At 40.3% G+C, this 17,001-nt stretch overlaps 2 protein-coding genes across 15 annotated transcripts in view; one reads left to right on the top strand and one right to left on the bottom strand.

Annotated features, from left to right (window-relative positions):
- The window catches only part of PKP4 (plakophilin 4), a 239,789-nt gene extending 235,224 nt beyond the window's left edge, over window positions 1-4,565 (bottom strand). For 5 of the 13 annotated variants that reach the window (XM_045479902.1, XM_045479908.1, XM_045479915.1 and 2 more), the window contains exon 1: window positions 4,233-4,552. The gene's annotated coding sequence lies outside the window, so the exon portion shown is untranslated. Of the gene's footprint in view, window positions 1-3,092; window positions 3,181-3,285; window positions 3,401-4,232 lie in introns of those variants that run through there. The other 8 variants (XM_045479906.1, XM_045479910.1, XM_045479907.1 and 5 more) reach the window with 6 other exon arrangements.
- Window positions 4,566-4,942: 377 nt separating this feature from the next.
- CCDC148 (coiled-coil domain containing 148) overlaps window positions 4,943-17,001 on the top strand; it is a 253,766-nt gene continuing 241,707 nt past the window's right edge. For both annotated transcript variants that reach the window (XM_045479918.1, XM_045479917.1), the window contains exon 1: window positions 4,943-5,043. The gene's annotated coding sequence lies outside the window, so the exon portion shown is untranslated. The remainder of the gene's footprint in view (window positions 5,044-17,001) is intronic.

Genomic DNA, 17,001 nt, shown 5'->3' with positions numbered 1-17,001 from the left:
ATTTTATCATCTGCAGTGAATCATTATGTATTAGTCACAATAAACTATAACATCAAGACTATGAATAATCAAATGATCAGCAATGTAGCTAACATTTATTAGTATACCAAATAACAGTAAATCTAAATTAGAAAAAGAAAATACTTAGACCAGTGACAAATGGACTGTCTGCAGTATTCTAAGTTTCACTGAAAAGCACCATCATGTAATATCCCCAATTAGTTACGGTAACAAAGCCCCCAAAAGATGAAGATAATTCCACTGATTTATTAAAGTGATAATGTGAACAACATATGAATGTTGTGCAACTTCTCAACTGAAACCAGCAGGCACATGAATTGTTGCTCTTTGTCACTTAGGCCCTCACCTCCTTATCCTAAAAGGAGCCTGTTATTTCTTACAGCTGGGCATCAAATTGATCTGCTGATTGAGATCATCACTTACTGGCAGTTTATGAAGTCTCACATTCAGGTATCTTAAAGTTTTACTTCCTCTCTCTCTGCAGCTCTTTGTAGTTACAGTTTGGGCATGAAATAGTTACCTAATTTTCTAAACATGATCAGTCCACTGGTGTCCTGTATCAGATTCTTCTTCCCCCTTCAGCGCAGGAAAGGCACTACAAAACCATTTAAGACATTGAAGAAGTAATTATCTCCCAGTACAATGAAGGCATGAAGGCAGCTTTCCAAAGTGACATACAATTCCATGAATGTTTATGCCCCAGAATAACCCTAGAATAACTCCTACTTTATCTTCCAGTTAATAATGCATGTATGACTTCATTATTATGATTCTATTTTAAAATTAGGCAAATTAGAGATTTACCCCTTGATTGAAATGGGGGGGGGGAAACCCCACCAGATTACAGAGCATTCTCAAAATACTTTAAAATTTCAAAGCAGTCAGGTGAGAGACTGGACTTCCCAAATGATTGGTGATGGGACAATTCTCTATTTAAATCAATCCTTGGCCAACAACAAGGAAAGAATTCAATTTTAAAATTGGCAATAACTGTTTTTTTTAATTAAGTGAATTTAAAAGTTTTAAATTAAATTTACTTTCCCAATTTGTATAGAAATAAGAAATTGCAATTCTGACTTAATATAGACTTAATTCAATTACTCAAGGTCATACAATTGCTAAAGTTTTTATTAAACTGAGTTAGGGAGTAGTTTCTTTAAGTCAAATTATATCAGAACTACTCACTGAAATAGATTGATTTATTCAGACTGTAAATGCAGCAGTAATATTTTTTTTTTCCTGGATGAACGCCAACTGCTCCTACTTTCTGCTTACCTTCTCTTATGCTTCCCATCACTACCCTGCTCCCCTATCTCCCTTCAAAACCAGTATAGGTTAAGAATTAAGAAAACTGGACACTTAATTCCACAATTTAGAATCTTCAGTATAACATCTAATATGTGAAATGCAGTACCTTCTACTTATATAATAGCGGGGGTTGGTAAGGGAATATACTATCATCAAAACACAATTTATGTTATTTTTGATTGTGAATGATTACTAGTTTTAGAGCCACTTCTCTTCAAGTATCTGTAACAACTAAAATCTATTTCCAACTGAAAGCATACCTTTACCTGAAGCAGGTAAAACTATTTGCACAGCCAATCACGTATATACATTATATACTTGAATGAGTTATTTCAATTTCTAAGGTAGCAGAGAAACTGAATGTACTTTTACTTTCTAATCTTCACATCAAGTCAAATAAGCATGTGTTAAACTCTGCTGTAATATGATATTGTTACATAACAAATTTCCTGTTAGCATCCATAAACACCTCCCAATATCCTACACAGTGTTACTAACTCCAATTTAGAGTTAAATCTATAAATGAGAAGGTCTACAGATTAGGGACCTACCTAAAAAACAATGTACCAGTTAAAACACACAACCTTTCCCAGTGCAAAGTTTTTTCATTTTTTTCTATTTTTCCTTTCTGTTGAGTCCTTAACTAAAAGGTACTCATACTGTTCAGTGCACTTGATTCACACAAAGTAGGTGTTGGAAGACAGCTAGACAATCAACTTATTATTTTCCTGAATCTGATACAAAAATAACGAAGTGTGGAGAGGCTTGTAGTAAACTCAACCTCCAAAGCAAACTGTGTCAAATAAAGGCATACATAGTATGCTTTTCAACATCCAGAAACCTTATTTTGGACATCGGTTGTTCTCATTGTAATGTTGCCATTTCCATAACTATTTCACAGGTACCAGAAAAGATGTTACTTCCATTGCAACACACTGCATTCAAAAAGCGAAGCGGTCTTCTACTTTCCCTTTTAAAATATAATAATCTAAGCCCAATTCTAGAAACACACCGTCTGTCGAAAATGTGCTTTTCTGCATTACAGAAAATAAAATTTGACGAAAAAGTATATTAATTATTATTGATTTTATACATAATTACCATTAGTTAAAAGTTGGAGGGCTGCATTTATTTTTTCAAACTCAGTAACAAAAAGAACTGAGACCTCAACTAATAAATTACATCTTGAAATATACATGATTGTGTTGTCCCCAGTTACTTCCAATGGTAACTGACACGCCCCGAATTTAACTGTACCAGACAGTTCTATCTGTCCCATCGCTGACCAAACACTGCTTCTCTGTTTCTATTCATTATGTATTATAAGAGGTCTAAACACAACCCAGCATGACGAGAAAAAATTGCAATTCTTGTGACAGCAAAGTGATGCATTCAAGTTCTCTCGCGGTACATCCCTATCCATGAGCATTAACAGACATTTTTGATAGTGCTAAAATGCGTTGGCTGCAAGCTCATTACTCTAAGAACCTTGGGCACCTTTCCTGCAGGTTTTCAGAAAACCCTCGTAAAAAACAGGCACTATTCAAATCTTGCAAACCAAACTTGCCAAGAACCTTGTGCAATGATCAATAACCTTGGCTACACCGCCATCCACCCCAAATTCACGATCCTGGAGACCAATGCAGCAAAAACCCAGGCTAAATGCTAGCTGAAGCCCAACAGAACTGCCGCGCTTCCCCTCTGCCGCCCTCTCTGCCGCATGGAGAGAGGCAAGGGGAAGAGAGGAGTGGAGCTAGGCTCACCAGCTCTGAAGATGCTCCGGTGACCTCTGGCTGAGCGGCGAAAGCTGGGCCAGGAAGGCGCTAGTGCAGCCGCGGCGGGCCGAGTGGACTATGCCCCTGGTGCATTCCTCGCATTCCTGCACAATCTGTCGCCAGCCGAGGAGCCCGCGGCGCGCGTCCCCCCCCCCCCCCCCCCCGATACACACACACACACCTGCCTATTGCTGCGCCCCGAGCGGCCACGGCCGCCGCGGCGCCTGCACTGCCCGCGCTCTCAGTTTGTCGCACTCAGCCAACACGCAGCCAAATTCCGGCCCCGTCGCTCATCCCCTCGTTTCCCGGGTAGGGGAAAGAGGACTAGGCAGCCCCAGCGGTGGGCAGGGACTCCAGAACGGCCCGGGGTTGGGGGGGGGGAGGGGGTACCGCAGCTCCGCTTTAACTCCAGGCAGGGTGAGGTGGAAGCGGCGGCGCAGGAGGGCAGCGGAGGAAGCTCTAGGCTGGAGAACCAGGAGGGGTGGAGCGTGAGGATACGCCGCGAAGAGCGAGGGGCGCGCTGGACGGAGGGGGGGGGGGGGGCAGGACCCGCAGGAGCGCGGGACTCGCGGGGCAAACGCGAGACTGTGCAGGCAACAGGGGCGTGGGAGGAAGGGGAGGGGGCCAGGACGCAGGATCTGGGGCTGGAGGGACGGACAGACCGCCCCGAGGGCTGGGGAAGGCGGGCGCCCCAGGGTGTCGGGGGCGCGGGGCGGCGTGCCAGGCGGGCAAGAGCGGGTGAGCCTCGAGGCAGACGTCCGGGAGGGCTCGGCGTGGCGCTCAAGTTCGGGGCTGGGGGATCTGGATCCGAACAAGCCAACGCGGGGAGGGTCGTGCGCGGCGCGCAGGGGAGACCGAAGGAGAGTAATAGCCGGGAAAAGCAAATGGAGGGTGAAACTTGTGCGCCTGCCGGGGGGAGGGGAGCAGGCAGGCGAGTGCGGGCAGGAACACGAGGCGGGGCAGGAAAGCCGAGGCGGCCGCGAGGCGGTGGGGACGGAGTAACGGGAGGGAGGCGCCCGTCCCCCACGCGTCCCTCACAGGCAGGTCCCGGCTCCGGCGCGAGGGGGCGAGGGCCGGGGGTCTCGGGGGCAGGAGTCTTCGCGCCCTCCCGCGAGCCCGCACACTTACTTTCCAGGTTAGGCAGCGCCCGTCGTCGCTCGGGGGATCAGGGACATCTGCGCCGAGGGGTCGTCGCTGCGGCACCCGAAAAAATTAAAAAAGTGCGGCGGCCAAGCGGCTGCCCGCCCCTCCCTCCCCCACCCGCCCCCTCCCCCGAAGCTGCTCTCCCACCACCCCGGGCGGCGGCGGTGGCCAACTTGCCCCTCTACCCAGTGCCCATGGTGCCGCCTCCGCGGCCGGCGTCGACACGGACTCAGCCCCGGAGCCCCCTCTACTGCCCAGAGGCCGCCGCCGCCGCCCGCCCAGCCGCCAGCCCGCCTGCCCAGCCAGCCCCGGGCTCCCGGGAACGTCAGCACGCCGCCGTCTCCGGACCTGCTCCCCGCCAACGCCATTGGTCGGAAGGAGAAGGCTGGCCCTCCCTATTGGCCCGGCCCTCATATTGAACGGGCCAATGCGAACTGCGGTTTCAGGTCGCCATAGAGACCGATGCTGTTAAGAGCGAGAGGGCCTGAAGAAGGTGGGGAGTGAGGCTGGAGGTGTCTCAGGCTTGGGGAGCGGGAGGGGGTGTAGGGAAGAAATACAGGGAGATTCCCGCGTGCTGGCTCTGACACCTGAGGCAGCTTGCGCTTTGGCTTCCTGTCAACCCCAGCTGTGCATGACAGGGTTTGTCCCTCATCTCATCTCAAAGGCAGGAACAGCTGAGCCCTTATACGAATCCATGAGAACCTAGGAGTGGGCATTTCACTTTTCCTGCGTCGGGGGAACTCCCTGAGGCCTTGACCTTTGACCTTTGACCTGTGTGCAGCCTCTGCTACTGCAGGTGAGTTTGCTCCCTATCCCTTAATTCGCTGCTTCTTCCTGACGTCACTGATCCACCTGAATTCTACGTGTTTTTCCGAACCACTCCCCTTTCCCTGGGGCGGATCTTGCCTCAAAATTCTGGGTTTAAAAACTTAATGCCTAACCTAAAGGAGACTCAAAGATTTCCTTTGAATGATATTTTAGCAAGGAACTGGCTGACGTATAATATGTTGGATGTCATCGAGTCGCCACTTAAATGTGTTCCCTGCTTTTCCAAGCAAGCCTCTAATCCCTCCATTGAAGGGTATTTATTAAAGACCCACCTGTGTGTACATTCCACACTGTGAGCGTGGCAGGTGCGTGCTCTTTCCCCTCAGTTTACCCAGTGGGGAAAAACAGGTGATAAAGTCAGTTCTTCATGCGTTCCGATGATCTCAGAGAGTAAAGGAAATAGATTGCAGTTGATTGAAGTTTTCTGGGTATTTTCCAGTTTACCTCTAAATTTTATGAAGAAATGAACTCAGTTATGGAATCAGTACACAGAAAAATCTTGAGCTTTAATAACAGGTTCTATGCTTTCATTTGGTCACTTTGTGCTAGCTTGTCAATACTGATTGTTTTTTGTAAATAACTTTCATAGTTAAATGCTGGCTATTCAAGTGGGTCTTCATGAAGACATTAGAGTTTTAAGCATTATACTGCTCTATCACGTAGCCACTGATGTTCTTAGGTTCCTTCTTTTGGTGATTTTGCCATGTTAGTAAGATGTAAGAATATAATTATGTTACTGCCTCTTAAGTTGGAGGGACCATATTTTGTGAAAAAGCAGTTAGGATTTTGGAAATTACAAATATTTGTTGAGAGAGATTAATGTGTGTGCAAGGTACATATATCTAACTACTGTGGTGAATTTTAAGTTGAATAATATGCTTTGCTATTAGTTTTTATCTTGCTATAGTTGAAAATTGCAAAAATAGATAAGACTTGTTAATATGGTATCTTGATTGGAAAAACACCTCTTACAATTTGTAGTAAAATGTAAACTTCGTTGATACTCTTATGCAGGGTTGGTGCAGAATAGAACAGTTGAACATGTGAGTGTTCCCCCCAAATATTTCCAGAATTGGGAAGGAATCAGCAGGGACCATAGAACCTTGCCATCCTGGAAGTTTGCTCATCATGCCTTTCATTTCTGGCTTTTGTGTGTGTGTGTTTGGAAAATGAAAAAAAGTAAAATTCAAATTCTTATAAGACTCATTTTTATTTATTAATTTTTTTTAATGTTTGTTTATTTTTGAGAGAGAGAGAGACAGAGCATGAGCAGGTGACAGGCAGAGAGGGAGACACCGAATCCAAAGCAGGCTCTGGGCTCTGAGCTGTCAGCACAGAGCCTGATGCTCGGCCTGAACCCACAAACCGTGAAATCATAACCTGAGCCAAAGCCGGACGCTTAATGGACAGAGCCACCCAGGTGCCCCAAGACTCATTTTTAATGTACTAAGATGATGCCAATGATTTGGTTTAAAAACATTTTTTTAATAATAGTGAATGAAAAGAACATGGGAAAAATAACATTAATATTTCCTTTTTTCTTGCCTTAGGCTAACATAGAAAGAAGACAACAAGAATTAATTTTTTTACTCCAATAATCTTTTCTTTTTGTATTTTTCTCAGATCACAAGTGTGATGAGTATTTTGATATTGTGTATTCCATGTTGGTAATGATTAAAATCTTACTAAAATCTACCATGAACAAGGTCCCCTAAAATGTCATTATCATTATTATTAAGAATTATTATTATTATTATTATTATTATTATTATTTTGTAATTCTTATACTTGGTTGAAAGTACTACCATGCATTGCTGGACAAGTTTACAAAATCACTGTGTTCCACTAAGAGTTCTAGGCTCTCCAGACTTGGCTGGGTCTTCACTGATTCTCTAAACTCCTTTCCTCAATGAGGAGGGTGATTATCCAGGGTACTTCTCTCAAACCTGTCCTATTTCTGCTTTCCTCAAGCCCCCCACTGTACTTTGTCTTCTTCCAGTTCTTTAAGTGATCTTGCCTCATATATGGCTGAGACATCCATCATGGAGTTCCTCTATTTTAACTTTCCTAACACTCAGTCTCCGTTTTTACACTTGATCACTTACTTCAGTCCTGCTGAGAACAGGTGCCCCTCTTTTGTGCTAAACCCCTACTCTACTTCTGCTTCTGAACATGGACCATATTCTCTCCCCAGGATTTTGCTCCATTGATTGTAAATTTCTCTCTTACATCGTATGCTATGTTCTCTCCTCCAAAAGTTTTCCTTACATGTTATGCATATCTGACCCTTTGTGAAACCACCTTCCTCCAAACCTACCACCCTTTCCTCACCTTCTTTTCACCAAAAAACAGTCTGAAGGAAATTTATTAAGGCTTTTGTTTTTTAACTTCCAGTATGCTGGCCCTTGAATACAACTAAAAAGATTCTGAAGATTGTGCGTTTTCTCCTCAAAATCATAACCCATTTTGCCAGTAAAGTTCTCTCCTACAAAAAGGGCCTTTTACTTGCTAATTGCAGTGCCTTACTTCCAGATTTCCAGTGGAGGGTGGAGACCATTGTCTCCCACTCTGAGGTTCCATATAAATGCAAATGAACACCTTGAGAAGAGGAAGCATTTAACCTGCTAGCCACACCACTTTGGCGGGTCTAACTGCTGGGAAGTAGAGGTGGGAAGCTGGGGGTTGGGGGTGGGGGCAGGGTTCTGCTCATGCTGATGGTGGGACCTAAGGCAAAGTTCAAAAGACTAAAAAGGTTTGGTGAGCACCACCTTCAAGAACAAAGTAAACAAATCAAAGGGAATTTTCACTTACCATCTCAGAAAGAAGTCAACGAGAACCATCATGATTATGAAAACTTTGTACCTTTCTGATGTTTATTTTCATATTAGCTCACCATGATTAATATTCCTGAAAAATCATAGCAGAGGCAGCAAAGAAAGGGGAAGAGCGGAAACACTCTCCTTTCTTATTCTTGGATGCCTACGGAGAAGGTGGGAGCAGTAAATATAAGAATTCCAAAAAACACACTAATTGATAGTTGCTTTTTTGTTTGTTTGTTTTTAAAAGGAATGTTAAAACAGAGGCAGGTGGCAAATGAGGGAAAGAGAGCAGTGGAATAAACTGGTCCTGCGAATGGCTGCTAAAAATAATAGTTCTGCTCAGCATTGACTGACTGTATACCACCTCCAGACCATTCTCTGAATATGCAAATCCTCCCCTGCCCTTAGAGGCCCAATCCAATACCTCTAAAGCCTTTTCTGAAAATTTCCTCACCTTACCCACCTCTGGAGAGGATGATTTCTGCCTTAGTATTTTATAGTGGCACTTAATACACTCTACCCCATGGTGTAGTTATTTGTGTGAGCCTTCTCCCATAGAAGATAGGATACAGTAAGAGTGATGACTGTAACTTCCATAGTGCTTTGGACTACTAAAGTGTCCCTCACACTAAGAAAAGCCACCATTCAGTAATCCTTTTTTAGTCCTTGAAAGAATTTGACTTCTAACAATGAAAATGTAGGATCAGTAATGTTGGTAATGTTGGGAGGTACTTAGAAAAAGATGGGACTGGAGGTTCAGTGTAGAAAAGTGAGATAATGTATGGCAGAGCAGCATAGAGGTTTCTGTCATGTAGCCACTCAAGAGAGAAAAGCCTTAGATCTTATCTCTGTCAGGACTTATCTCTACCCCTCAGTGAGGTGGGGTTGGGGGGGCAGTGTGAGAAGGACTGGCTGTACATGCTTTGGCATGAACTTATCCTATTCAGAGTTAAGGCCATAAAATTTGGTGTATTGGGAAAAACAGTTGAAATTCAGCTTTGTCAAGCAGATTAAATAAGGGCTACCTACATTTTTTTTTTCATCCGAAACATCCAGGTTGCTCTGATTCTTTTGTTGTTGTTGTTGTTGTTGTTGTTGTTGTTGTTGTTATTGTTGTTGTTGTTTGAACACAGTGGAATCATGAGAATTTAACAACTTTATAAAATAAGAAAGGGATCAAACATCTGGTAAATGTAATAGACATGTTTCTAAGTACCTATATCCACAGCCCTTGAAGTATGCAGTCCTGCAAGCCTCATGACCTAGTAGCTGGCCATGGTTCAGCCCGGGGGAGACCTGATTCAAATGTGACCAGTTTATTACAGACCACTGACCATACCCTATAATAGTGCCAATCAGATTCTTCTCTTAGAAATTTGAAATTAAGAGAACAAATACAGAGAGAACTGCTGTGTTGGCCCTTGTGTTTTCTGGGATCCTATTCTCCTCACAAGGCTAGAACACACTTCAATTTTTAGTACTCCATGAGCTTTCTGTTTCTTAGAGTCACCCCTCACACATTCTTTCCCTGGTTTGCCTTTAGTGAGTCTGTCTCTTATAATAAAAAGGTTTCGTGACAATATTATGCAAATATTTGACAACAGAACATATATTATGACCATCTTGTTGGACTATGAAGAGCAACAAATAAAAAATGAATGATCCAAATATTTCCTAAGTTGGGTAAAAGAGCTTTGTTTAGTGCGATGTCTATTCCTTCCCACTCCCCAAGCTCAAAGCCTTATATTCCTCAACACTTAGTTCTCCTCCTGTGAAACTGGGAGCAAGAGAAGAACTTCAAGAATATGAGCAATGTGATTGCTTTTTCAAGGTAGAATCATTTACCATGCCACTGGTAGAGGAAGAAAATAATAGAATTTATATACATTTTATACATGTATAATAATTTTTTAGAAACCAGGCTAAAAAATAAAAATAAGGTAGGAAAATTTACTAGAGATATCAGTGGCACCACAGCTCAAGGGAAACAGATTCCAAAGTCTAATTTCCAGCAAATAATTAAAAAAAAAAATTCTCAGAAGGAAAACCAAGCTTGATCCAATATTACTGTAATATTTTAGCTAAAGTATCCAATTTTCAACAAAAATATTTGAGACATGCAGAAAGAAAGAAAGAAAGAAAGAAACAGGAAAGCATAATCCAAATTTAGAAAAATAGGTAGCCAATGTTCATGCTGTGTGGTTCCACTTGTTGGATTTAGTAGGCAACTAATCCAAAACAGCTACTATAAATACATTTAAAAACTTAAAGGAAAAATAACTCAACAAATAGGGACTCTCAATAAAGAAAAAGAAACTATAGAAAAGGAATGGAGGGGTGTGTGAGTGGTGCAGTGGGTTAAGCGTCCGACTTTGACCTCACTGCTCATGAGTTTGAGCCCTGCATGGGGTTGACAGCTTGGAGCCTGGGGCCTGCTTCAGATTCTGTGTCTCCCTCTCTCTCTGCCCCTCCTCCACTCATGCTGTCTCTCTCTCTCAAAAATAAACATTAAAAAAATGAATAAACATTAAAAATTAAAAATAAAAAAAATAAAAAAGGAATGGAAACTACCCAATCTGAGGAATAGAAAGGAAAAAAAGTTTGAAGAAAAATGAATAGTGCCTCAGAAACTTATGAGACAACTAGGAGTACAAGAAAGAAAGGATGGGGGACCCTGGGGGACTTGGTCAGTTAAGCACCCTACTCTTGATCTTGGTTCAGATCATGATCTCATGGTTCATGGGATCCAGCCCTGCATCAGTCTCTGCACTGACAGTGCTGAGCCTGCTTGGTATTTTCTCTCTCCCTTACTCTCTGCCCCTCTCCCACTTGCTTGCATATGCACACACTCTCTCTGTCTCTCTCCAAATAAATACATAAATCTTAAGAAAGAAAGAAATAACGGAGTGATAGAAGGATATATAAAAATATTTGAAGAAGCAGCAACCTAAAATTACCCACATTTTATAAAAAACTTAATCTATGGATCCATGAAACTCAGTAAACCCTCAATAGAATAAACATAAGAGGAATCAAAACTAGATATATCATCATCAGATTGCTGAAAGACAAAGACAAGAAAATTTTGAAGCAACAAGATCATTATGTAACAATGAAGTAACAATTTATTATGTACAAGGAGAAACCCACAGTAAAATTAACAGCTGACTCCTCATCAGAAACAAAAGAAGCCAGAGAACAATGGAAGAATAGATTCAAAGGGCTGAAAGAAAAACCTATCAGTCAAGAATTCTAGATCAAGCAAAAACAGTCTGTCAAAAATTTGGTGATCATAAATGGATGATCATAGATGGATAAATAGATCATAGATGGAAAAATGGATCATAAATGGATCTATGTTGGAAGTATACTAATTACTAATGGTACCCATATAGCTTTGAGTGAAGCCTAAAGCAGAAGTCTGTCAGACAGATAGATGCAGGACACTTGGCAAGTCAACAATTTCCATTTGTAAAGTAGCTCTTGACTCAGTGCCAACCCCAGGACATCAAATGATCACCACAACAAAATGTTGTATGAAGTACTGGATTTGAAGTTATTTTCCCTAAATTTTGTGAAAATATGACTTCGTTATTTTCTTAACTCCAGAGCTCTGTCTCTGTCAGAAAGGTGGCAAGAAGCCGATTAGAACAGTAGAGGAGAGGACATAAATCATACACAAGCGCTTTCCTTATATCCTATTCTCCTACCGTGGCACCTGGCCCTTCCCATTCCTGTGTCCCTGTTTCTTTACATACCAGGTCAGCTAACTCTCATCACCGGGTTTCCACACAGCTGGTTACAACTTCTGTGCATCTCTGGGGTTGGACTAGGGGGATAAATCAATAGCATCTGCTTGTTATTATCTTACCAGAAACCACAAGTCAAGAATGGCTATATTTTTAAAAATAAGAAAAAATGATGAAAATAGATGAAGTTAAGGCAACTGACAAGATACAACACCCATTCATGATAAAAATGTCCAACGAACTAGCAATAGAAGGGCACTTCCTTGATGTGATAGAGTGCATCTATGAAAAACCTGCAGCTATCATCACATTTGTGACAAAAGACTGAATGTTTTCTCTTAAGATTGAGAATGAAATGATATCTACTCATATCTTTTTTTATTCGACACTGTTCTGGAGGTTTTAGCCATTGTAACAAGGAAAGAAAAATAAAGTCGTAAATTGGAAAGGGAAATTTAAAGCTGTCTTTACTTACAAATGATGTGACCCTATACATAGAAAATTCTGAAAAATATACAACAAAAGTAATACTAGAAGTAGTAAATGAATTTAACAAAGTCACAAGATACAAGATAAGTACATAAAAATCAGTTATATTTTTATAAAATAGGAATTAGCAATTTGAAAACAACTTGAGAAAACAGTTCCATTCATAACACAGAAAAGAACATGATACTTAGGAATACATTTTTACAAAGTATAAGAACTCTGACCTATCGACTCAATGTGATCCCTACCAAAATCCCAGCAAATACTTTACGTAGAAATTGATAAGCCAGTCTTAAAATGTATATACATAGGAACAAGAATACCAAAAACAGCAACAGAATAGGAAGAATTAAAATATCCAATTTCAAGATTTACTATAAAGTTGCAATAATAGAATATAGTATTGGCATAATAATAGCCATGTAGATCAATGAAATAGAATTGAAGGTACAGAAGTAAGACCTTACATTTACGATCAATTGGTGTCCAGCAAAAATGCCAAGGTAGTTCAATGGGGACTGGGGTGTCTCTTCAAGAAATGCTGCTGGTGGCACAAAAACAGACACATGGACCAATGGAATAGAATAGAAACCCCAGAACTAGACCCACAAACGTATGGTCAACTCATCTTTGACAAAGCAGGAAAGAACATCCAATGGAAAAAAGACAGCCTCTTTAACAAATGGTGCTGGGAGAACTGGACAGCAACATGCAGAAGGTTGAAACTAGACCACTTTCTCACACCATTCACAAAAATAAACTCAAAATGGATAAAGGACCTGAATGTGAGACAGGAAACCATCAAAACCTTAGAGGAGAAAGCAGGAAAAGACCTCTCTGACCTCAGCCGTAGCAATCTCTTACTCAACACATCCCCAAAGGCAAGGGAATTAAAAGCAAAAGTGAATTACTGGGACCTTATGAAGATAAAAAGCTTCTGCACAGCAAAGGAAACAACCAACAAAACTAAAAGGCAACCAACGGAATGGGAAAAGATATTTGCAAATGACATATCGGACAAAGGGCTAGTATCCAAAATCTATAAAGAGCTCACCAAACTCCACACCCGAAAAACAAATAACCCAGTGAAGAAATGGGCAGAAAACATGAATAGACACTTCTCTAAAGAAGACATCCGGATGGCCAACAGGCACATGACAAGATGCTCAATGTCGCTCCTTATCAGGGAAGTACAAATCAAAACCACACTCAGGTATCACCTCACGCCAGTCAGAGTGGCCAAAATGAACAAATCAGGAGACTATAGATGCTGGCAAGGATGTGGAGAAAAGGGAACCCTCTTGCACTGTTGGTGGGAATGCAAATTGGTGCAGCCGCTCTGGAAAGCAGTGTGGAGGTTCCTCAGAAAATTAAAAATAGACCTACCCTATGACCCAGCAATAGCACTGCTAGGAATTTATCCAAGGGATACAGGAGTACTGATGCATAGGGGCACTTGTACCCCAATGTTCATAGCAGCACTCTCAACAATAGCCAAATTATGGAAAGAGCCTAAACATCCATCAACTGATGAATGGATAAAGAAATTGTGGTTTATATACACAATGGAATACTATGTGGCAATGAGAAAAAATGAAATATGGCCTTTTGTAGCAACGTGGATGGAACTGGAGAGTGTGATGCTAAGTGAAATAAGCCATACAGAGAAAGACAGATACCATATGGTTTCACTCTTATGTGGATCCTGAGAAACGTAACAGGAACCCATGGGGGAGGGGGAGGAAAAAAGAAAAAAAAGAAAAAAAAAAAGAGGTTAGAGTGGGAGAGAGCCAAAGCATAAGAGACTGTTAAAAACTGAGAACAAACTGAGGGTTGATGGGGGGTGGGAGGGAGGAGAGGGTGGGTGATGGGTATTGAGGAGGGCACCTTTTGGGATGAGCACTGGGTGTTTTATGGAAACCAATTTGACAATAAATTTCATATATTATAAAAAATAAAAAAAAAATAAAAAAAAAAAAAGAAATGCTGCTGGGATGGGGCACCTGGATGGCCCAGTCAGTTAAGCATTGGGGCTCTTGACTTTGTCTCAGGTCATGATCTCCCAGTTCGTGAGTTCGAGTGCCGTATCGAACTCTGCACTGACAGTGCAGATCCTGCTTGGGATTCTCTGTCTCTACCTGTCTCTCTGCCCCTCCCCTGCTCATGCTCTCTTTTTCTCTTTCAAAATAAATAAATAAACTTAAAAAATGCTACTGGAATAATTGGACATCCATGTGCAAAATAATGAACTTATACTCTTAGGCCATACAGAAAAATTAACTCATTATACATCATAGACCTAAGAACTAAAATAGTAAGACTTCTGTAAGAACTATTAATTATGTAAGAACTAAAATTATAAGACTTCTGAAAGAAACATAGTACAGTATTTTTGTGACTTTGCTTTAGGCACAGATTGCTTGGATATAATACAACATCATGATCCATAAAAGAAAAAATAGATAAATTGAACTTAATAGAAATAAAGGTTTTTTAAATAAAATTTTGGTTTTTCAAAACAACAAGAAAATGAGAAGATATGCCATAAAGTGGAAAAGAATACTTTCTTTTTTCTTTCCTGTTTTTCTTATAAGTTTGTCTTTTTAGTAATCTCTATACCCAATGTAGGGTTCAAATTTTCAATCCCGAGAACAAGAGTTGCATGCCTTTTGACTGAGCCAGCAATGCATCCCAGGAAAGAATATTTTCTAATCATCATCTGATAAAGGTCTTATATCTAGAACTTATGTAGAATTTCTAAACATCAAAACTAAGAAAGCAAGGAACTCAATTTAAAAATGCGCAAAATATTTGGATAGACATTTCACCAAAAAGTTATACAAATCATCACACGAAAAGATACTCAACATGATTAATCATAAAGGAAATGGACATTAAAACCACAACACAACTGTACAACCACTAGAATGGGTATAAGACAAAAGATTAATAACACCAACCTATTAATAATACCGAGTGATGACAAAGATGTGGAAAACTGGAACTATCATAAATTATGAGTTAGTATACCCAACTCTGGAAAACCATTTGACAGTTTCTTTCAAATACAAATATAAATTTACCATATGACTCAACAATTCTACTTCTAGATTTCTACTCAAGAAGTAAAACATGTGTCCACACAAAGGTGTTTACATCAATAATATTAGCATTTTTCATAATAGGAAAATACTGGAAATAAAATGTCAATCAACAATGATTAAATAAAATGTGGTACAATAGAATGCTATTCAACAATAAAAATAACTGTGGATACATGCTACAACATGGATAAACCTACAGTATATTATGCCAAGAGGAAAAAATCCACAAGAGGCTACATGTTTTATGATACCATTTGTATGACATTTCCAAAAAAGGAAAAAAAAATATAGAAACAAAAAGCAGATCAGTGATTACCTTGGGCTGGGACCGGAAGATTGAATCCAAGTGGCTATGAGATAACTTTTTCAGGTCATGGAAATATTCTAGAACTGAATGATGGTGATGGTTGCACAATTATACATTTATTAAAAATCACATTGCATGCTTGTAATGGATATATATTCATGGAATATAAATTATGTCTCAATAAAACTATCGCAAGCAAAAACTTTAAAAAATGACATAGGCACATCTTAAAACTCTCATATATGATCACTTAGTAAATTTGGAAACAATTCTCTTTTTTAAAAATGTTTTAATGTTTATTTATTTATTTGAGAAAGAGAAGGAGAGAGAGAGAGAGAGAGAGATCATGAGTAGGGGAGAGGCAGAGAAAGAGGGAGAAACAGAATCCGAAACAGGTTACAGGCTCTGAGGTGTCAGCACAGCACCTGATGCAGGGCTCCAACTCGTGAACCACGAAATCATGACCTGAGCTGAAGTTGGTCGCTTAACCAACTGAGTCACCCAGGTGCCCCGGAAACAATATTCTAACGTGACAGAAAATCTTCCCAACAGCATTTCAGTGGATTGAGACCCCAGGTTTTAAACATTAAAGGAAAAAAAAAACTTTAGGGAGAACTGATTGATAGAGAAGTCAGAAATTGTCAGAGAAAAAGCCTAAACTACAACTTTAGTATAAGTATTAGATGGAGTTGAAATTTGAGTGTTATAATTGAGTACATGAAGCCAAATTTGTATTTCTTCCATATCTTTTTGTGATATCTATTTTAGCTTTTATAGCCCTTATAGCCAAGCATGGGAATAAAATGATCTTAGACTTGAATCCTTCTGTTATCAGATATTAAACCATGATTTTCAAGGTAATGCAACATTTATCACAAAATTCTCACTAAAATTTATTTAAATTATCAGTACTATATATTTCAATACATCTTTTTTGGTACTTGTGTATTTTCTTATATTTGTGTTTTATAATTTATATAATGTTAGTATGGTATTACATTAAAAAAACTTATAATAATGTTTAATAATAGAGATATGTGATTGATAATGTTTGAAGGGGAGACCTCAGTTTTTTTATTTTATTTTTTAAAATTTATTGTTTAGGCATGTACGTATGTATGTATTTATTTATAAGAGAGAGAGAAAGAAAGTGAGTGAGGCAGGGGCAGAGAGAGAGGGGGACAGAGGATCTGAAGCAGGCTCTCTGCTGTCAGCCCAGAGCCTGATGTGAGGCTTGAACTTACAAACATGAGATTGTGACCTGAGCCAAAGGCAGACGTTTAACCAACTGAGCCACCTAGGTGCCCCAAAAGACCTCAGTTTTAATAGAATATATTTAGATAAAATGTACCTTCGTTCCCTGTTGTTTTGGTTTGTTTCTGTTGCTTTTTTAAAAGTTTTTCTCTATTGTCTACCTCAGGTGGTAGGAATAAATCTTTGGAAGACTACATTCTAATT

Source organism: Leopardus geoffroyi, chromosome C1, assembly GCF_018350155.1.
Source record: "Leopardus geoffroyi isolate Oge1 chromosome C1, O.geoffroyi_Oge1_pat1.0, whole genome shotgun sequence".
In the NCBI taxonomy this organism is placed as follows: Eukaryota; Metazoa; Chordata; class Mammalia; order Carnivora; family Felidae; genus Leopardus; species Leopardus geoffroyi.
This window is presented reverse-complemented; position numbering and strand designations above follow the sequence as displayed.